Consider the following 23,648-nt stretch of genomic DNA (forward strand, 5'->3'; position numbering starts at 1 on the left):
ACAAACCCATTTACATTCAGACCAACAGACTCATCCTGCCCAGGGTTTGGTCTTAAGAACATTTGCATAGCAACTGACCTTTAACTTAGTCCGAAGTATATCCTCACTGGCCCCATGGCACTTCAGTTTAGCAAAGTCTTGGGAGCTCATTGATAAATCTCTTATCTGATAGCAGATAACCTAGAAACCAAGTGCTAGGGCTATCTGCAGAGACTAGTGGGCCTACTCATGGCAGCAAATGTTGTAAGCAGCAGCCTCAGACATGCCAGTGACCTGGCCCAACAGGTAAATACCCACTTGCTGTGACTTGGGGTCTCTGTTCCTGGCCTTTAATTCCCTGTCTCTAGAAACTTTTTGTTTAAAATGTAAATGGTATCATTAATATGCAAACTGGAAGAAGTGAGACATTGATGTCACCACACCAACAGATCATATACTCAAAGAGAAGGGAACCAGAATAGGGTATAGGTAAAAGGAAGGGAAGCAAGTATTGCAGACAAAGGGTTTTGTTTCAGAATTTTGCCTCAGGTCACACCTTGGAGATATTCTCTCTGGAAGGGAACACCCCAGGCGGGAAAGATCACCAGATGTCATCCAGCTCACTTCACGGGCTGCCTCAGCAGCGCCCCGTTCTCTGAGTGGGAGCAGTCACAGCTGTCCCTCCCTCCCCTTTAGGGATGCTCAACTGATCTCCAAGCTAGTCCTGGACTGTGAACAATGATCTTTTTGCCTTAGATTAGTTGATATAAGGTTGAAATTATTCCAAGGGATTTCTGGAAATGTAACAAGAGAAAAGCAAAATGAGAAATCAGAAAATAAGGCCATTTTTTTTTTTTCTCCCAACACAATGTCTCTTTTTCTACAGGTGGGATAACCTCACTTACTAATAGAGTTTCCAAGTGTCCTCAGGATTTGAGATTTCTGTTCATTAAAAATAATAGTAAATCTACAAATGTCCTATTTTTCTTCAAATTGGGTTTTTATTATAACTCATTTGTACAACAGCAGTATACACTCTAATAAATTATATAAACTGCAATATAAAGTGTAGTCAAATATTCTACAATCATGCATTTTCATTTGACCTGTACACTTTTATCACGTATAGCTAACATATTTACTGAGACCCTTCTGGGGCAGGGATATCTCCCCTGGGTGTCTTGTCCAGGCAGGGGTAGTTTTTTGCCCGCTGCCCAGCTGCTATGGCTACACTCTGATCTCTGCCCCCAATCTGAGAGATGAATTACTCCCTCTGGCCCACAGGCATGTCCATCCCTGAGGCTGAACCATGAGGACCCTTTCTTTGTCCTCCTGCTGGAAGGGCCTGTGGCTCTCAGCCCTGGAAGCCTCTTCTCATCTCAGTCTTTTCTCTGTCACTAAGCAATTGTTGTTAAGGGCTCGGTGAGATGTATATTTGGGACTAAACTTTCTACTTCTGTAAATAGGACTTTCTGCTATGATAGAGATGTTCAATATGGCAACCACTTAACCAGCATGTATGACCTTTGAGTCCTGATATGGATCTAATGCAACTGAGAAATTAAGTTGCTAATTCTATTTAATGGTAATTATTTTAAATTTAAAGAGCCAGATGTGACTAGTGGCTACCATGTTAGATAGTGCAGCTCTAGTCCATATGGCCTGTGGACACTACCATCATCCCGGTGTTGCCTGGCTTGTGTCAACTACCTGTCCATCATTCCTTTAAGTTACAAGAGCATTTACAGTGGATCTTACATTTAAACTCCTATTTAGTCTAAAAATTATCTTATTTTCATCATATTTCCAAAGCAGATATCTATCTTTAACTTCCAATTGTACCTTTAACCCATTAGATGACCTGTTTCTTTTCAGTTTAGGATTGTGAACTCTGCCACTTCTAGGAATTAGGAACTTCTCCCTCATGGGTACCTGAGAAGCTGAGGAGAACTCCCTGACTGGAAAGGAGAAAATAAAATGGTATTACGAAGAAACTTTTTTTTTTCTTTTTTTAAGAGAGAGAGAGAGATTGCAAGGAAGGGAAGGCCAGAGGGAAAGCGAGAGAGAGAATCTCAAGCTGACTGCTCACTGAGCAAGGAGTCTGGAGAAGGGCTCGATCCCATGACCCTGAGATCACCACCTGAACTGGAATCAAGGGTCACTGCACCACCCAGGCACCCCTATGATGAAACTTAATATGAAGGAGAAGGAATTTAGATGTGACGACTTAAAAAATGAAAAATCACTGAAAATCTCATAGCCAAAAAATGGTAAAGGTAGCAGGCATTTGAAGAAAGCGTGAGATATGAAGCCTAAATGAGCTGGATTTGCATCTTCTTAACTAGCTATGAACAAGTGACCAGCCATTTCTGAACCTCAATTTCTATGTCTATAGAATGGGGATAATACTCAACTGTATTAATCAGGGTTCTCCAGAGAAACAAAGCCAATAGCATGGGTCTATCAAAAGACCAAGAGATCTACTTTATTGTTTTTAAGACTTTATTCATTCATTTATTTATTTATTTTTAATCTTCTTTAAATTTTATTTATTTATTTATTTATTTATTTATTTTAGGATTTATTTATTTATTTAAGACTTTATTTATTTATTTGACACACAGAGATCACAAGTAGGCAGAGAGGCAGGCAGAGAGAGAGGAAGGGAAGCAGGTTCCCCGCTGAGCAGAGAGCCCGATGAGGGGCTCAATCCCAGGACCCTGAGATCATGACCTGAGCCAAAGGCAGAGGCTTTGACCCACTGAGCCACCCAGGTGCCCCCAAGAGATCTACTTTAAAGAATCAGTGCATGTGATCCTAAATCTGCAGGGTGGGCTGACAGGTTGGAGACCCAGCGAAGAGCCAATATTGCAGCTCAAGTCCAAAGTCTGGTCTGCAGGCAGAGTTCCTTTTTGCCTTGGAGAGTCAGGCTTTTGTTCCATTCAGGCCTTTGACTGATTGGATGAGGCCTTTTCACAGCATGGTGAACAACGTGCTTCACTAAATGTGCATTAATTTAAATGTTGATTTCATCCAAAGACACCCTCAGACACCATCCAGAATAAAGTTTGACCCAGCCAAAATAAACATAAAATTAACATAAAACAAAACTAATTAATATACTGCCATGGAGTGAGGGCCATATTCACTCACATATCTGACAGAATGTATATGAAGGTGTTTTGAACCTGTCACGTGCTGTAAGAATGCAGTCAGGATGAGCACAATTTCCGTGGTCCGGACAGAATCAACAGGAGTGGAGTGAATCTAGAATCTAGGTGGGTGAGGCAGAGGAAGACAGCGCAGTAATGGCTCCGATGATGGGGATGGGCATGGTGGATGTGGATGGCCATGGACTGCGGGAGCCGTAGATGTGAGTCCCACTTTAAAGAAGGCCCCGTGAACATGATAAGGCGTCGGACATGGCAAGGAGAGAGAGCACAAGGGACATAGTTTCCTTAAAGCTAATAAGGGACCACTGACAAGAGGCAGGAACGCTGTGCTATGGTGGGGGGCAGGCAGTAGGAATGTGAACGATGGTTTCAGCTCTCAACATGTTGAATTTAAGGTGGCAGCAAGGTGTTTCAAAGAACCTTCCCACAAACGGTAGAATATTCCAGTTGTTAAGCCGTGGGGAGGGTCTGAGATTTTACTCCATCTGCAAGCTAACAGGGTGGCCTGCTATGGCCTTACAAATGCTGGCAGAAAACAAGAGACAGCTGCGTCAGAGACAATGACTGACTCAATTACAACAGCCACAGTATCAAGGCTTATGCTGGTTCCGCAAGCCCCATCCCACAGGGCACCATGAAAGGGGCCAGGTGATGGCTGTGTGAGTGGGGCAGATGTATTCCAGGAAGGGAGGTCTCAGTCTTGGGGCACCTGGGTGGCTCAGTCAGTTGAGACCCTTGATCTCAGCTCGGGTCTTGATCTTCTGGTCATGAATTCAAGCCCCATGTTGGGCTCCATGCTGCGTGTGGAGCCTATGGGGTGGGGGTGGGGGTGGGACTCAGATTCTTTATAGTGAGCTGGAAGCCTGCCTGCTCTTTGTCCTGGGGGAGACATTATCTTACCTGTAATGGACAGTAAACAAGCCTGCCATTGACTCTGAAAGGAGACCCAGTCTCCATCTCCCAAATCTAGCTGCTCAACAAATATCCTTAGAGAGATTGTCTGGAAGAAGGGAGTCAGGGTCCTTGCCCATAAGATGTGCGGGAGTGTGAGACCCAATCTCAGTGTGGATGTTAAGGAAGAGAAACAGCCCCAACAGCAGCAGAGCCTGCCGCCGCTGGAATGATCTCTTTCAACACAGATTCCCCTCAGTGACTCGCCACCACTCAGTGAATAAAAGGAAAAGTCCTTACTTTCGTCTGCAAAGCCCTCCACAATGCAACCCCAGCAAGAAGATTTCTCAGCCCCAGCTTCTTCATTCTCCCCTTCTCCCAGAATATTCAAGCCATCCTAGGCTCTTGTCAACCACGGTCCCCATCTCAGGGCCTCTATATTCATCGTTCTTTCACATGGAATTTTCTTGCTTCAGGTTCCGTATGGATTGCTACTTCTCTTTATTCAGGTGTCTGCTAAAAAATTAAAAAAACAAATTTCAGGAAACCTTTCCTAATCATTGTAAACGTATCCCCCTCTCCCTCCTCCTCCCCCCATCTCTCTCCCTCTCCCTCACTCCCCCTTTCTCTCTTTCTTCCCCTCTCTCTCTCTCCTTCCCTCTCTCCCTCCCTCTCAGGCACACACACACACACACACACACACACCTCTTAACCTTCTCACCTTGCCTTTCCCCCCTTCATTTCCTCATATCCCTACTTAACAGTTTATTCATCTGATTCCCTCTGGGTTCCCCACTAACAAATAAGCTTCATGAAGGTAGGAACTTGACTCTTTTCCACTCTGTGTACAATGCCTGGAGCAGCACAGAGCATCACAAAAGTCATTACTGAATGAACACAAGAACGAACAAATGTGTTTGTGAAGCAGATGGGGAAGGGTGAGAGAGTGCGGGGGGTTCCGCACTGGACACTCCAGCCCATCCTTTTCCGTTTCTGCCTCCTCTTCTCCTGACAAAGGTTGCAGCTGTGATCTTCCAAGGGTTGACTCAAGTGCCTCCTTGTGGGGCTTGGGTCTGCTAAATATTGCAGAGCCCTCCTGGGCAAAACAGATGCTGGATGTCAGGAGAAGGTTTGTCTCCAGGAACAAAAGCAGGAAATGCGCTCACCACTCTGAGCCTCCAGATGTCGGGGTCCCTGACACAGCAGGAGGGAGAGTTGGCTAGAAGTCTTTCCCTTTAATGTAGAAAGTGATGCTCATCTCATCCCATTTGCTCGTTTCCTTCTGGGACTTTCTTCAGGGAAGATAACTGCCCCTTGTTTCCCATTGGCCTCCTCGTTATCCCACAGAAGTACAGGAGGGAGGCAAGAAGCACAAAGGGGGAGGGGGGATTTTATTTCTTTTTCTCCCTATCCAAAAGAAAAGTAGCTTCCTTGGTGAAACTATTTTTTTTTTTTTTAAACCCAGGGGCTTCATGAGTAATATTTCCAAATATTACATAGTAGGAGCTTATTATATATGTTTTTAAAGAATAATAATGAGATATTGCCAACCTCTGTGAGTCCTACTACGCAGGAGGCTCATGGAGAGATAAAGCCCAAAGCCTGTTTTCCATTCTGGGACCACAGTGTAGAGTCACAGGTCCAAACTCTGATGTGGCATCGGGTCATCTCCTTTCTCCCGGCTGCCTCCAAGGACACTTGATACAGGCCTTTACACAAGGAAACTTAAACAGGGAAAGAGGGAAGCCTGCCCTCGGAGCTCTGAGAATTATAATTACAGATTTTCCAGATCATTCACCACTGACATGGTGATTTCTAAACCCCAGAGAAAAGAGTCTCTTGCAAAGTAAAGAAACCGCAGCAGTGAGGGCCGCAGGGCCCAGGCCAGGGCTTCCGTGGTGGTAGAGTTGCAGCAGGGGTTGTGAGAGCCCAGATGGTCCCCAGTAATGTGCATGGGAGCTGGGCATTCAGGCCTCTCTGTGCAAAAGACTCCCCAACAGCGGACACCTGGCCGGGGCACTCAGGGCTGCAGGAAGAGGCCCATAGGAAAGCCAGGGGACCCTGGCCTGGGAATGAGAGGACCTACTTCTGGATTCAGCTCTGCCACCAACTCATTGTGTGTTTTGAGCAAACCATTCTACCTCTTGGCAGCTCATGTTTGCAAGACTGATGACACATCCCTCAAACTGTTACACACAAAGGCTGGGCTCAGGGCCTAACTCTCCACACGATCCCCACCTCCAGGGCTGCTGGAAAGGACCTGCATTTCCCATTCCCTTAGCCCTCTCCTTGCCCAGCCATGTTCAGTGTGACCTGGTGGAGGACACTCCTACTTCCTTGGCCAGGAGAAGGACAAACCTCCTTCACCTGGCTCTGTCTCTGCATCTCCAGCCTTGATTTTTACCCATGACACATGATTTGACACAGATAGAAGGCAGTGGGTCAGGGGAAGAGCCCAGGAAACAGCCCTTGCTGCTGGGCCTTGAGGCAGAGGTCGAGGGAGCAAGCAAGTCCCTGGAGCAGCAGTCAGGCATGATGAGGAGAGAGCCAGTATTCTCCAGACATTTTTCCAGGTCTGAGCATTTGTTTGCTTGTGGAGTGGAAGCTGTGCTTAGGCTCAGGTCACAGCAAGGGGCAAAGGGTGCCATAGGGACTCTGATATCCACCATTATACTTCATTTCTCCTCTTCTAGATATAAAGCGATGATATAAGGTATCTGCCAGAAAAGGCTTTGACACAAAACTGGTCTACTGTCTGGAGACCTGTGGTAGGCATCATTAGAATCCCTCTGGGGTGACCAGTCATCTTGGCTTGCCAGGGACAGAGGGGTGCCCAGGATACCCCTGAGCACACCATTCTACCCTTCCCCACCCTCAGCAAGCATGCTCTCAGTAATGGGATAGGCAGCCTTGTGATTCCAAACCTGCCTTCTTTCTCAAATCCCTCCACTTTCCACAGAGCCCTCCAGCCCCCATACTTCCCTCCAATTCCTGCACTGGCCGTATCTCCTCCAGCCCAGGAAAGAAAGAGGTGCAGAAGGTCTACGCCCATCTGAGTCCTGGGCACAAGGAGAAGTATTTCCAAGCAGGACTAGTCTTTCTAGAAGCTGACCTGGGATACAGAATGAAGGCAGAATCCAGAGGTGGGTCAGAAAACAAAAGAAGGCTCAGGGTCATTTTATTAATGAAATTCCACCCACATTTTTGAAAGCTGGGCCCAGTCCCCCAAAACCTTCCCCTCGGGGCTCTGTATGTTCCTACTTCCTTGCTATACTTGAGAAGGCAGTAATATCCTGCTGACAGCTTTGACAGAAACACATCTAACTTAGACACAGCAGCAAGGCCTTCTCCCTGGGCCTATGTCCCAAAAGAGATGGACCTTCACCCCCCAGGGGAGTCTCCCTTGTCCCTTCCCTAGGAGGGCTTAGGGCCAGGATCAGGGCTCAGTTGCTTGTGTCAAAAGTTTACCTTTGAGAAATCATGGTATTTCTGACTTTCAGAAAATTTTAAGCCTTTCTTTTTCTTTTTATTTTTTTTTCCCCTTTAAGATTTTACTTACTTATTTGATAGGGAGATAACTCAAGCAGGGGAGCAGCAGGCAGAGGGAGAAGCAGGCTCTCCACTGAGCAGAGAGCCTGATCCGGGACTCGATCCCAGAACCTCAGGGTCATGACCTGAGCCGAAGGCAGACACTTAACCGACTGTCACCCAGGTGCCCAACTTTAAATCTTTCTAAGTACTGTTGTCCAGACATCTTTTCTTTAAGGAAGTTTTCTTTATTTTTCCAGCTTTATTGAGCTCTAACTGACACACCACACCATGCAAGTCAAATCATCACATCGTATACCTTAAATCTATGTCATCTCTTGATGTTCACGCAACCCTGGGAGCTCCTGGAGTCTGGGTGATCACTCAAGGTCACATAGCGCAGCTGTGCTGAGGTCCGGACACTGGCTGTTCACTCTTCCCTATGGCCTGTTTTGCTTCACTCATGGACAGTGCTGTCCAACAAGGCGTGCCAGGCTCTGGGGTGCCCCAGGCCGAGGAGGAAAGTGTCACAGCCCCATCCTGACGAGCACCAAGCCACAGGCACCAATGACCTGAGACATAGCCCAGATGTCACCACCCCCAGGGGCTCCACTTTAGCTGTCTCAGCCCGGCCTGAAGCCAGAGGAAACACCTTTCAGGACAGACTGTACCTGCAGAGCTGTCGGCAAGAACCCAGCGGGTCCCTAAATACCAGCACTCTTTCCAATGGATACCAAAATATAACAGAGGTGTCAGCTCTTTTAAAGCTGCATTTCCTATAGTTTTTCCAAGTTAAAGAATCTTTCAACAATCTTACATCTTCTGGGTGCTTTCCTGCCAAAGGAGAGGGGTGGAGAGACCATACACACACCAGTGTTGAGGATGGCTGGACATAGGAGGTTTCCCATATAGTCCTTCCTCCAAGACATTAGCACTAATGGGACAATGACATTAGGAGCAAATACAAAGGGTGAGGTCTTTCCAACCAGTTCTTGGAAACTTCGTGGAATCACTGTTTCGAGACAATTCTTATTCCAAACAGGAGGTGCAGCCCTTGGTGACAAACTGGAGAGTGCTGTCCATGGACTTCCACACACACATGGTGGGCAGCATCATTGAGGCAGGGTAGGCAGATATGCAGTGGGTTTGGAATAGGGCCTTGTGGGCCGCTCCAGGTGCTAGGGCTTCAGTCTCAGTGCAGTGGGAAGCCCTGAGTCCCCAGCCTCCCTCATCTATAAAGCGGGAACCCTCATACTGCCCATATATGGCAACACAGGATTGTCATAGAAACCGCATGAGTGAAAACAAATTGATAGGGAATGTCCTATAAATCCTAGCTCTTCTCATCACTGTGCTCAGGGAGCACAAAAAGAGGTACTCATAGGAACTTACACGAGCCGTTTTGTCTAATCTTTTTTTAGAAAGCTGAAACGTGTGGTATTAATCCCTATTTTACAGATGAGAAAATAGAGGCCTGGGTCTGAGGGACATTGGGGTGAAGGTAGAGCAAGAGAACAAAAGATGGAGATCACTTTTATTTAAATTTTTAAAGATTTTATGTATTTATTTGACAGAGAGAGATCACAAGCAGGCAGAGAGGCAGGCAGAGAGAGAGGAGGAAGAAGGCTCCCCGCTGAGCAGAGAGCCCGAGGTGAGGCTCCATCCCAGGACCCTGAGATCACAACCTGAGTTGAAGGCAGAGGCTTTAGCCCACTGAGCCACCCAGGTGCCCCTGGAGGTCACTTTTAAAACTACAAGTCCACATGGGGGCACCTGGGTGGCTCAGCAGGTTAAGCATCTGACTTAGGCCCAGGTCGTGATCCCAGGGATCCCGGGATCCTGGAATCCAGGGATATAGCACCATGTGGGTCTCATGACTGAGCAGCGAGTCTGCTTCTCCCTCTGCCCCTCCTCTTATTCATGCTCTCTCTCTCTCATAAATAAAATAAAATAATAAATGAAGTCTTTAAAGAAATTAAATAAAGCCTTTAAAGAAATTAAAAATACTTTGGGGCTTCTGGGTGACTCATTCAGTTACCCATAAGACTCTTGATTTTGGCTCAGGTCTCTATCTCAGGGCTGCAAGATCGAGTCCCACATTGGGTTCCTCCCTGCGAATGGAGTCTGCTTAAGATTCTGTCTCTCTCTCTGCCCCTCCCTCTCCCGTGCTTTTTCTCATATAAATAAATAAATAGAAATGAAAGCCCTCACAGACTTCCCACTGCACTGAGACTGAAGCCCTAGCACCTGGAGCAGCCCACAAGGCCCTATTCCAAACCCACCGCATATCTGCCTACCCTGCCTCTTCAGGGCCTCCTCCCAAGTTCTGAATCTGGCCTTTCTCAGTGTCTTCCTATATCTTATTCCCTCCTTTCTGAGCACCTGTCACCCCCGCCACACCTGGTGGCACCTCCTTGGGGCAACTGGGTGAAGAAGGAAAAAGCATGCACTTTGGGTGGTCAGGCCATGTAGGCATTCATCCTGAAAGACACAGAGCAGTGGGACCTGGCTGCCATTCCTGCTTACAATCACCACACAGTTCAGAGTGGCTCCCAAGCTCACAGCAGCTACCTGACACCTAGCACTTGCAAGTCATGACTGTGTATTCATATGTGTTTATTTGTACATATTTAATGCATCCCCTTCTGGACTCAGTGAGAGCAGGAACTGTACCTGACTTATTACTGTCCTTGGTATATACTAGGTACTAAATAAATAAGAATTACGTGAATAATTGGACGGAACGAACGAACGAACAAATGAACAAGATATGCTGTGATACACTCAGTCACCTGTCTGGATTCTGAAAGCATCCTTGGTTAAGGTGAAAGAATATCTCTGGTGGGACCTACAAAAGGACCTCAACCAGAAGATCTGGACCTACTCATAGTGCTCTGGATATATTCTGAATTTCCAAAATAGTGGCTGCCACCACAACATAAAAGGAGGGCCTTGCTCTGCTTACTCACAATTATTTCCCCAGTGATGACCACATGGTAAGTCCTGATAACATTTTTGTTAAACAAATAAGTGCTTCTGGAAGGTGTGGTTTCAAAGCTGTCACGTTTCTGTGTGTAATCCAGAATCCTAGTTCATTGATGAAGTGTAAACTGGAAACCCGTGGTGGCTGGAAATTTTCAGGAATCTCCCTGGAAATTCAGGGGATGAGCATCCAAATATTAGGCGATCGAGGGGGTAGATGCCGGTGCCATAGTCTCTTTATTAGTAACTAATACCATGAACACAATAAATATGAACAATCTCCATCCAGATCCAGTCTCCGCCATTTTCCGTCATATGCCCTCTGAGCCTCAGTTTACCCACCTGTAAATGTAGGGGAGTAAGAATGCTTACTGCCTAGGGAAGTTGTGAAATACCACCTGACACGTACCAAGCAGCTATTATCATAATGGCTTAAACAGACGGCATCATTTCCAAACGAAGCTGTTTCAAGCTCTGAGAATATATTGTCAGAAAATTTCCCTGACATCATAGATACCCAGAGGAAGCAAGGAAATTCCTTGAAATGCACCCCCCAATGATAGTATTCCCTCCAAATTCCACTTCTACAGCAATCAGCTATCCAGTTTGAGGTGGATTCTGATTGAAATTATAAAAAAAAAAAATTGGCAACAAGAATGTATATTGCAAAACAAAATGTGTTGCTTTTAAAGTGATTTTGGAGCCTCAGTAATTAGTCTAGCAAGTTCCAAAGATACATTCTGTAGTCATCATTCAGTATTTGTTTCGTTTGGTAATCTGCCTTTCTAAAAAAATAAGATAAAAATAAAAATAAACTGTGGAAAAAACATCTGTTATGAAGCTGTTTGGGACCAAAGGACCCCCCCAGGTTTTGTTGGTCTCCATATTATAAGGAACCCCTCCTTGGATGCCACATTCTCTCTTCCTGCCAGGCTGCTCCTGGGTCACTTCTCAGCTCTGGTGCCTGCTGAAACAAGACAGATGCTGCTATACAAAATAACTCAAGAACATACCAGAGCCTGTTGCTTCCAGCACTTGGAAAATTTGACATTCAAATATGCAAATATTTTATGGCACGAGGAGAAAAAAAGAGAGAGAAGGAGCTGGAAAGTCACATTTGAAATGAAACATACTAGAGATGTAAGCAAACTGGAATTTACACTTCTCGATTATAATTAAACTGGTGCTATTATCAGAGAAAAGCCCAGAATTTGCCTTGATCCACCGCAAGGGTCTCCTGTTACTGCTGAAGCCACCAGATGGGGCACCCAGACTTCAGCACCTCCTGCCCGCGGCATGGCTGTATTTGAAGCCCCAGAGTGCATAACTTTCTCCACCCCAGTGAAAACACTTATTGGCACAAAGGGCCACAGGGAAGTCAGAACACTGTCTTCACCCCATTTTCAATAGTGCGATCTTTATGTTGTTTAGGAAATGGCATGTCTTTAAAAAGGTGGGCTAAAACTCTGTCAAACAATCATCAGAGTGCTCCGAAACTTTGAGTTGGTTTTCCAGGAGCCAAGTCAGTCTTACTGTCTCAATGATGAAGTGAAGAGAAAAACAAACCAGAAGTCCAAAATCAATCTGGGTTGCACCATTAATAGCTGAGCTATTTTGATCAGTCGCTTAACCTCTTGGAGTCTCTATGTCCTCATGCATGTTAGTGAAGTTAGTTCATATGATTTCGAAGTCACCTTCCAGACCTTCGAGTCTATAAAAAACTACCTCGGAAAGACTTGAATCAGATGGACCTGAGTTCGAATAACAGCTTCATTATTTACCTGTTTGGTGGACTCAGGCAAATTGCTTCATAGCATGGGGCCCTGGTTCTCATCCATAAAACAGGTATCATAATAACTTCTATCACACAAGGTTGCTGCAAAATTTAAACGCAATTATGGAAGTGAAGTCCTTGCCATAAGGTAAAGTCTGGTTTTACTTTCTCTCTCTTAGAATTTCTTCTTTTCTGGGATGGAAACCTCAGAGTACAACTAGATGAGAGAAGCGAGAGTTTGTGGCTGGGATACCTGCAACGTTAACTTCATAAACCCCAAGATAACCTTCAAAGGTCTAGATTCAAATGCAGTCACACATGGGACTAGTCACTTAAATGAAAGACTCCCGCTTCACGTGCACTTATATTGGCCATCCTCTAAAGTCAGTTACACTTCTGCTGCCCTATCATCATGATGTGGTACGTATTTAGTGACAGTGGTTATTTTTAATACCAATCTAACAATAACTTGACTGACTTTGCCAAATTTACTACCTGACTTCCCCTCCCATATAAGTCACAAAAAGATGTACAGAAATGAGTTTTATTTTGCTTTAACTTTTTTAACATTAAGATTTATTTATTTATTTTAGAGACAGAAGGAGAAAGAGGACATGTGAATGGGCTACGGGACAGAGGGAGAAGGAGAGAAGCAGACTTCCCGCTGAGCGTGGAGTCTGACAGGAGGCTCCATCTCAGGACCCTGAGATCATCACATGAGATGAAATCGGTAACACTATTCTCCTTTATTTAACATGGAAACTTGGAATTCCATTTGATTTAATTACTTCAGCTAATTCCACTAACATTTGCTTCCTATTTTTTAATACTGAGATATTATTTACTAGGCATTATGCTAGTATTCAAAATAAATGAGAGGAACATTTCTTTGTTTCGATCAGTAAAGCAACTGATTTATCAACAGGTGTGGCTACGTTAAAAGACATTATTGGAGGGGTGCCTTGGTGACTCAGTCTGTTAAGCAACCGACTCTTGATTTCAGTTCAGGTCATGATCTTAGGGTCATGAAATTGAACCCCACATCGGGCTCCATATCCAGTGTGGATGTGCTTAAGATTCTCTCTCTCCCTCTCTTCTGCCCTTCCACTCCCCCCACATGCACGTGCACTAACTAAAAAAAAAAAAAAGACATTACTGGCAAGGATACAATGAAAGAATACTAGTCCTAGAGAAAAACATTGTAGTGGTTGTCTACCACTGTTTAACAAATTACTCTGAAACTTAGTGGCTTACAACAATAAAAGTTTCACAAAGTTTGTAGAATCCTGGAGGAATCCAAAAGCAGCTTAGCTCAGTGGTGCTGGCTCAGGGAGTCTCATGAGACTGCAGTCAGGTGTCAGCCTGGGCTGCAGTTATCAGAAGGCCTGCTTGGGGTGGGGGATCCACCTCCATGGTGACTCATTTCCATGGCAAGACAGTCTGTCTGGTTTCTGGCAGGTGCTCATCCTCTAGGGTACCTCTCCATAGGGCTGCTCGGATGTTCTCATGACCTGGCAGCTGTGTTCCCAAGGTGAGAGCAGTCCAAGGGACAACGAGGTACAAGCCAGCGCCTTTTGTGGCCTTACCTTGGAAGTCATGCTGTCACCTCAGCAGTTTCCTACTGGTCACATTTGGAGCCAGTTCAGTGTGGGAGGGGACCTCGAAGGATGGGAGGCTGACCACCACATGGATTGAACAGAATGAGAATTTTGACTTTAGGCCATGGAGAGGACACCTGGGCAGTAATTCTAACCAAAGAGTAAAAGAAGAAGGAACAAAGCCATCCATTGGAATAAAGATCAAAGAAGAAACTGTTCAATACATATCACCTCTGTTAGGAAGGTAGGGAGTGGCTCTGATCACTAGAGGCTAAGCACCCACCACAAGGAGTGTAGGCAGGAAGGAGACTGTGGAAGGGTTAGAGGCACTGGGTCTTGGGAGGGCTGATGCTGTCCATCTGGGGTCCAGTGAGCAGAGGAAAGAGGCTGTGTGGGGCCGAAGTCATGAGTAGTGCCATCACCTCCAAGGCAACATCCTGTCACAACATCTGGGACACAAAGTGGGTGGGAGGGTGTGCAGATGGCCGTGTACCATCACCCTGGACTCAGCCTGTGGTTTGTTTTTTTTTTTTTTTTTCATCAAAGAAAACAGATCAACTCTTACATTTAGCCCACCCACAGGCTGGACTTCCAGTTTCCATTCCCTTGTTCCACATTCCTCCTATGAGCCCAGGACAATCCCAAGAAAGAAATATTATAAAGACCCTTCATTAAGAAGTTTTAACTGGACATCAATGTCCATGTGGCCCATCAAATTAGACCCTGAAACTGGGTCTGGCTAGGTTTTTTTCCGCTTTTAATTTATGTGGTCAGTATTGTCCTTCAAAATGATGATAACTTATATTTCAAAGTGTTATCATCTAGGGCACATTCCAACACTCCCTGCTCCCTATTTCCCATTAAGCAGATAAATGTGGTTTCCTAAGGCTCTCTTTTCTTGCCTAGGCATATCCTCGAGGGAATGCCTTCTTGCCTCTAGGCCCGGGTCTGGATAGCTCCTCACAAGTCTACCCAAGCTGTTTGCTAGCCTCTACCCCAGAGTGAACTCCTAAGAGCAGAGATGATTGTGTCTCTCCTCCCCTTTGAGATGCTGATAAGTAATAAAGTGGGCCTCTTCTTTCCCTTCCATGTCCGGCCCTGAAGATCCCAAATGTCAAGAAGAGGAAGGAAAGGAAAAACTGCCTACCAGTGCATTACTCTCCTTCAAGGGGCTGACAGAAGAGGGCTGGTGTTGTCCTCCTGGGGTCCTCAGTCCTTTGGGGGAAGTGAATCTGATTTCGGAGATTGGTGGGCTGTGCTGACACTGTTTACTCTGGTGAGGCGAAGAATAAAATCAGGATCAAGTGCTCAGAACCACCTGGGTTTTTCCCTCAAGGGACAACATGGTGCAGAATGCTGACCGTGAGATGGAAAGGCAGCTGGGAGCTTGTCACCCCGGAAAAGGACAACCTCTGACAAGAGAATCATGCAGAGATCTTTAGCCTCAGATCTCCTGGGGGAGAGCTTCTTTACTGGCTTCTATACCCTTCAGGGCCCCAGGTAGGTGCCAGGATCTCTGCCAGAATGTGGCAAGTCTGGCCAAATGAAACACACTATGCAAATCATAAGATCTGCCAAAGGGGGAATTGAGATGCAAATATGGAGAACAGAGATCAAATTGCCCTAAACTCATGTTTCAACAGAAAGATGTTCACTTTCCACTCTGTCCGTCCATCTGTCCGTCCATCCATCTCGGAGCTCCTTAGTTGCCTGGAGAAGTCACCAAACCCTTGCCAACTCCTCTGCCTGCGCTCCACTGCCCCACAGTTACGGCAGGCTCAGACTTAGCTATTTGGCCTCGAGGTCCTTCCGTTTCTAGGTAGCCCCGATACCTAAAAGATTCAGTCATCTCACTTCCTGAGAGCTGTAAAACGTTACTCTGCTTCACTCTAGTGGTTTTGCATGGATTATATCATACATGGGTTCAAATCTTACCTTGGTTTAGAGCCATCTTGTTTCCAAAATGCAATATTTGTTTCTCCTGGCACAATGTCCAAAAGAGAAGAATCTGCATATATTCCCCTTCAAGAAGAAAAGTGCCTAATCTGAATCCCAAATCCGAGTCTCTAATCCTTTACCTAATGGCCTGGTAAAGGCATCCCTACCCTGACAAAGGGCTTGAATACACACACACACACACACACACACACACACACACACACACAATACTCACACACACATTCTAAGAAAATTTTATTTCCAAAAACATATTTAAAGAATATTTTAAAATGCAGGCACCCCAAAAGTAAAGTGGACAAGAAAGCTGAACAGGCAATTTACACAAAAGAATATCCAAATGGGGGGCACTTGGGTGGCTTAGTTGGTTAAGCGTCTGCCTTCAGCTCCGGTCATGATTCTAGGGTCCTGGGATGGATCCCCACATCGGGCTCCCTGCTCAGCGGGAAGTCTGCTTTCCTTCTCCCTCTGCTGCTGCCCCTGCTTGTGCTCTCTCTCTCTCTCTCTCTCAGTCTGCCAAATAAATACATAAATAAATAAAATCTTTAAAAAAGAATATCCAAATCACCGTTATATAATGAAAATATCTCAGCTTAAATAGTGATCGAAGAAATGCAAATGAAACGCACAAAGAGATACCACTACACACCCATCAGGATAGTTAAAATTAGGGGCGCCTGGGTAGCTCAGTGGGTTGAAGCCTCACCTTCAGCTCAGGTCATGATCCCAGGGATCATGGGGTCAAGCCCCATATCAGGCTCTCTGCTCAGTGGGGATTCTGCTTTCCCCTCTCTCTCTGCCTGCCTCTCTGACTACTTGTGATCTCTCTCTGTCAAATAAATAAATAAAATCTTTTTTAAAAAAAAAGGATAGTTAAAATTAAAAGGAGTGATAATATAAAATTTTCACTGGAATATAGAGCAACAGTAATTCTCATATGCTGCTGGCAGCTGCTCAAAATGGTACAGCCCCTATGGAAAACTGTCTGGCAGTACCCACTAAAATTGAACACATGCATCCCCTATGACCTAGCAGCCTTACTGTTAGATACATACCTGACAGAAGTGTGTACACATGTCCTCCAACAGACATGTATTGGAATGTCATAGCTGCAGCATAATCTTTAATGAAGACTGGAAACAAGCCGAAGGTCCATCACCAACGAAATGAATAAATTATGTTATATTCATATAATGGAATATTATTTACTGATGAAAATTAACAAACTGTAACTACACAAAACCATATAGATGAATAACAGGAACAATCATTAATCAAAGAAAGTAAGCATAAAAAAACATGCTGCATGATACCACATATATAAAATTTGTAAGTGGGCAAACTACCACCAGTCTTAGGTTGTTTTCATAAGAGAAATGTTCATGATTACCTTTAGGGCAATGGGAGAGATGGTGATTGGGAGAAGTTACCAAGGTACTGGCAGTGTTCTGTTTTCTTGACTTTGGTAGTCAATATTTGGTTTCAAATTTTTGGTTTTTGATAATTCATTGGGCTGTACATTTTTCTTTTTTTTTTTTTTTTGATATTTTATTTATTTATTTGACAGAGAGAGATCACAAGTAGGCAGAGAGGCAGGGCAGAGAGAGAGAGGGAAGCAGGCTCCCTGCAGAGCAGAGAGCCTGTTGCAGGGCTCCATCCCAAGACCCTGAGATCATGACCTGAGCTGAAAGCAGAGGCTTAACCCACTGAGCCACCCAGGCACCCCGGAGCTGTACATTTTTCTGTATGCTGTTCTGATCATGTATATGTTCAGCAATAAAAAAAAAATAGACAAAAAAAGATCACCCCTTCCATCCCTACATGCTCCCCATAAGATGTGGGTTAAGGACACAGATGGGCCCAGGCCCACATAGGATTAAGCCGTGGCTCCTATCTTACCACTTACATGACTGTGGCAAGTTACTTAACTTCTATAAGCCTCAGTTACCTTTCCTATTTGGTGGGATGATAATGATTAAAAAATAGGGTTAATGAAAGAGTTAAATGTTCAAGAACATATTAAGAGCCCAGGATAGGGCTAGAACATGGTAGGTGTTCAGCTGGGGGTAGGTGAGACTGGCAGCTGTTAGTGCTTCTTGCTCTGCCATGAGTTCGCCTTGATCTATTCAGCCAAAACTGTGAGAGAGGAAAGTACTCTGAATATGAAATTAAGTTGAGAGCCATTTGTCTTCTTTAAGATTCAGTTACCGTATCTTTAAATGGGATGAGTAATACCTGCCCCAGATAGCTCATAAAGATTAAGTGAACTAACATGTGAACATTTCTGGCACACACTGAAACCCCGAAGTTCATTTCTCTAGCAGTTTTTTTTTTTTTTAAGATTTTATTTATTTATTTGACAGAGAAAGAGAGGTCACAAGTAGGAAGAGAGGCAGGCAGAGAGAGGGGGAAGCAGTCTCCCTGCCGAGCAGAAAGCCCGATGCAGGGCTCAATCCCAGGACCCTGAGATCGTGACCTTAGCTGAAGGCAGAGGCTTAACCCACTGAGCCACCCAGGGGCTCTGAATTTTTTGGATTTTGTTTTTAACTTGGGATCATCCTTTAGTGAGGTACTATAGGAAGGACTGCATAGAAAAGACTGGCTAGGAAGACTGTGGTGCTGCTCTGGTTTTCAACTGCTATATAACATTCATATTACCCCAACTCAGCAGCTGAAAACAATTTTCTTTTATAAATTTCTTTTATAACTCCATGGGTCAGAGAAGGGAGGGAAGGCAGGGGTCAGCTGGGTAATTTTCACTTGAGGTCTCTCATGCTGTTGCATTCAGATGTCAGCTGAAGCTGCAGTCATTTGATGGCTCAACTTGGCTGGACATCCAAGAGGTTACTTTCTTTCTGGCGGTCAATTCTTGCTTTTGGCAGAGAGCTCAGTTGGAGCTACAGACTCTGACTGAGCATCTCCACATGACCTCTCCATCTGGTTTGGACTTTCTCAAAATATGGTGGCCCCAAGACTCCAAAAGGGAATGGGCTGATGGACAAAGCAAAAGCCACATTGCTTTTGATGACCCAGCCTTGGAAGTCATCTAGTGTCACGTCCCCCAGAATCAATTGGTCAAAGCTATCACACACCCGCCCATAATCAAGGGATAGGGACATAGAATTTGCAGCCATCTTCCAAAGACATTTGTTTATTTATTTATTTTATTTATTTGACACACACACACACACACACACACAGAGAGCGCCCAGGTAAGCAGAACAGCAGGCAGAGGGAAAGGGAGAAGCAGGCTGTCTGCTGAGCAAGGAGCCTGATGTGGGACTAGATTCCAGGACCCTGGGATCATGACGTGAGCTGAAGGCAGTCTCCTAACCCACTGAACCACCCAGGCACCTCATGCAGCCATCTTTTAAAACTGTCATAGGTACACTAAGACTGCATGTGAATTCTAGAAACCTTCCCTCTCACATTATAGGCAACATTGCATGAAGGTTAAGAGTGCTGCCTGGCTTCAAATTCTAATTCTACCACTTGCCGCATATCCTTTCAAAGTTACCTGATGATCCTGTCTCTTAGATTCTTTATTTGAAACTGGAGAGCAAAAAAAAAAAAAAAAAAAAAAAGAAAAAGAAAAGAAAAGAAACTGGAGATAAATAATAGTACCATCTTCATTGGTCCTTCATAGTGGTCCATGGTAAACAAGCTCAATGAATTTTAACTTTTAATATTATTTCTACCCACAACTGTATCCAATTCCATAACCCTGGACTCTAGTTGTATCACTCCCAACAAACATGGACCTCTGCATTTTTTCCTATCAGATATCACCTTATTCCTGGGATGCTTGCTATTTGATTGTTTCTGGGGAAGATGGAACACCTATGTTACAGTAGGATAAGCACTTGAGTTGGAGTCAGCTGGTCTTCAACCCAAATCCTATTGCTGCCTTTTTTTTTTTTTAATGGATATGGGATAAGTTGCACATTCTCTAAGATGCAGTTTCCTTTAAAAATAAGAAAAGGAGAAAAATAATACTTCCTTGACGAAAGGGCTGAAAAAATTAAATAAGGAATTTATAAAAGCACTCAGTACAGAGTCCAGCTCTGGGTACTTGGTATTTTGGGGTTTGGAGTTTTTTTGTTGTTGTTTTTTAGTTTTCAGGAGAAACAAAACATCAGTCTCAGAGAAGGTAGTCAAAGAGGCATTTCTCAGTGGCTGAATAAAACACCTTAATTAAATCATCCCCTTCAGCCAAGAAGTATAAACTCCTGGTCAAGAACAGCATGGTGATTATACTCCCAAGCATCACGTTCCCTCTTTCCTTGTCCCCTCCTTGGGACCTCCCTGCGAAGTTCCTTGCTTTCCCTGAGCCCTGGACCTCACAACTTGCCAGCCATTCTCTAAAAACACACAGGCTAGATGGGCAGGTTCATGTGGCTCTCAATGTCTCTGATTCTTTCTAATGCCTTATTTTCCCACTGTGGTTGCTTTGACACAGTAACTTCGATGCTGGGATTTTCTTGGGCTCTGCCCTCGATCCATCTCATGGACAATTCACTCTGGTACTTACAGGAATTTTCCAAAGAACAAAACATCAAGAAAGGACTTGGGATCCTTGCTGGGAGCAGGCCATGTCCTTCTTCATCTGCTCATTTCCTTCTCTGTGTCTGCTTTGTATCAAAGAGCTCTTATTCTCTGCCTCTTCTTCTCTCTGCCATATTCATTCATTCAGTCATATTCATTCATTCAGTAGATATTTATTAAACACCTATTATGCATAAAACAACCAAAACCTCTCCTCTCCAGGCCTTCATTTTCTTAGTGAGTGTGTCTTCACTGCCTCCCCAAGGGTCTCCTCCAATGGCTGCCACAGAGGAAGGGACGACCCACCCAAATGGCCCAGATGGGGTACTGCAGAGAACAAAGGTTTACTCTGGTGATGGCCCCTAAGAGCTTGTGATTTACTGCCATGCCTGGACCACAAGGATAGCTTGGCCGAAGGTAAAATGGGATTAAGGGGGGTCAGTGCAGGAATTCAGAAGCACAAATACCTCCTGAATTTGTAGAAAAGTATCAGTGTCAGAACTGGATGAGGCGCAATGGTCGGGGGAGCTGCACCTGGTCGGGTCAATGCAGAAAAGAGGGTCAAGAGACTATGGGGTCCAGACACAGTTACTTCTTCTCTCAGGGACGCATGTGTAATGTCAGTGGCCTAAAGATGGAGGTTGAAAACCACTCTCCCACTGCGGTGTGACAAACTGTAAACTAAGGGATAGTTTTGCTTTTGAAAGCAGAAAATGCCATCAGACTCAGAGTCCCTGTTCCAGAGGCTCTCCTGTTCTCATCTCCGATGAGAATCAGATACTGGGCATAAAAAGGGCTCTTGGCTTCAAGAAAAGTAGAGCTGCTTCAACTTCCCTGGATTCCAACCAACGGTGAATTTACCATTTGTCCAACCATAAGATGTGAAGCACTTCAGAAAGATAAAGCGGAGCCTACCTAACCCCAAAGCAAACTTGAATGTTAACTTTTTTTTAAAAGATCTTATTTATTTTTTTGAGAGAGAGACAGAGAGAGCATGAGCAGCAGGGAGGAGCAGAGGGACAGGAAGAAGCAGACTCCCACTGAGCAGAGAGCCTGAGGCAGGGCTTGATCCCAGGACCCTGAGATCATGACCTGAGCCAAGGTCAGATGTTCAACCAACTGAGCCACCCAGTTGTCCTGAGTGTTAACTTTTTAAATAATGATTATATATACTATATACACAAAAAATAAAAATTGTAGAAATGGGTCAAACCTGAACAGATGAGAACAGGTATTTTACAATTTTGAAAAACTGCCCAAGAGTTCATCAATAGTACTCAGTTCTCTTGAGTCACCTCATGACCTCTAGCTCAATCCGTCCTCACAAATTACGAATCAGCATCAAATCAACATCTCTCACAAATCAGCAGGAAGATTCTATCATCAGAAGGTTACACAGATCTCAGATCTGTTGTCTCTGTCCTCTAAAAAGAATAGACTTAGAAAATCCTTTTGGGGGGCGCCTGGGTGGCTCAGTGGGTTAAGCTGTGCCTTCGGCTCAGGTCATGATCTCAGGGTCCTGGGATCGAGTCCCGCATGGGGCTCTCTGCTCAGTGGGGAGCCTGCTTCCTCCTCTCTCTCTGCCTTCCTCTCTGCCTACTTGTGATCTCTCTCTGTCGAATAAATAAATAAAATCTTAAAAAAAAAAAAAAAGAAAGAAAATCCTTTTGGGTATAAGGGAGGGAAAGTTTCCTTCATGAGGGAACAGTTAGGAACAAATTAGCCAAATTACATCAGGGTGGCATATATATTTACATTGATCTATGCATGATATAAATGCTTAATGTTTTGTGTTACTTTTTAAAACTTTGTTCTTTGTGCCCTATAGATGGTTGCCCATATTGTGACATCTGTCTTTAGACTACTGATTTCTCCAAGACAACTCTTTGTCTCAAGTAATAGCTGTTATTTTAAAATATGAACAGGTATATGATTCTGCATGTTTTTCAACAACATGGAGAATATGATTCTGGGTGTGCTCTCAGGAAAAAAGCAAATCTGTCCCCCAACCCACCATTTGTCTTCTATCCCATCTTTTGCCCCTCAAGTTAAGAGGCACTTGAGAGGAGGTTAACACAATTTGGAAACATCTTGAGCAGAGAGATTAACAGGAGTGGGGCCATTGTGCCTGGAGAGTGAGAGCCTGAGTATTCTTAAATTGCGATGGAAGAAAGGAAGAGAATGTGCCAATGGTAAATGTTCCCAATCATTAAGAACAGAAGGTTCATAACTGGAAAAAGCAGACTAGAGAAAAGATTTGTTAGGGACACATGATTTAGTGTTAGAAGAAGTAGGATCCTGAAACAGAGGTAGACAGAGAATGAGGAAGCCATTAAAGCCAAGTTATAATTGTTATAGAGAATAGTGGGGAGCCATCAGAAGGTTTCAAAAATTCATGCAAACTTTCCCCCAAAGTGGGTGTGTTTTTAGATTTTTAGTTCTAGGGCTCATTGAACATATAGGCTTCACTATCAGACTGGACTATTTCAAAAATATAACAGAATCTAAAACCAGATGTAACGTTCTCCCCAACCTTACCAAACTGACTCATGGTTCAGTCCCCAGAGCAAGAGCCTGAGATGTGTGCTACAGTCGGCCCGTGCTCTAAGTCTCACGCCTTCCATGGAGAGCTCACACCCATCCCTGCACTTTTTGATCACGCTGTTCCATGGGTATTTTTAGCTTGGCTTCTTGGCAGTTTCTCAAAAGCTTTGCAAGATACTTATGGGCACATATTGAGAACTATACTGTACCAAACTGGGGAAACCTGCCCACTGCATTTTTACTCTACATCCTCCATCTATGAGGGTCCCTATCCTGCTCTCTGTCCCAGTTTTTCTTTCTGACATGCTTGGGTGCCAGAAGCCCAGGCTGGATCCAGTGTATAAATCAACTTTAACTTTGGCCTGAAATAAAAGAGAAAGCTTTTAAAGATATTACTTTTTTGTCATTAGGCAAAGAGTTAGTTCTCCAATAGACTAACCTTTATTTGACTTTAGGGGGCTAAGTATATGGCTTATGAGCACAGAAGTTCTGTTACATTAACTTCAACAAGAGAAAGCTAGACCAGAAGAGGGGAGACAAGGCTAGAGGAAGGACAAATTTGCCTATTTAACACCTATGAAAAAGTATGTAAGACTAGATCCCCTTTTTCTATTCACCGCAGAAGTTTAAGAAATATGGCAGCAAGACGAATGAAAATCAGAGTTTGTTGATGTTAGT

Source organism: Mustela lutreola, chromosome 1 (assembly GCF_030435805.1).
Source record: "Mustela lutreola isolate mMusLut2 chromosome 1, mMusLut2.pri, whole genome shotgun sequence".
Taxonomy (NCBI): Eukaryota; Metazoa; Chordata; class Mammalia; order Carnivora; family Mustelidae; genus Mustela; species Mustela lutreola.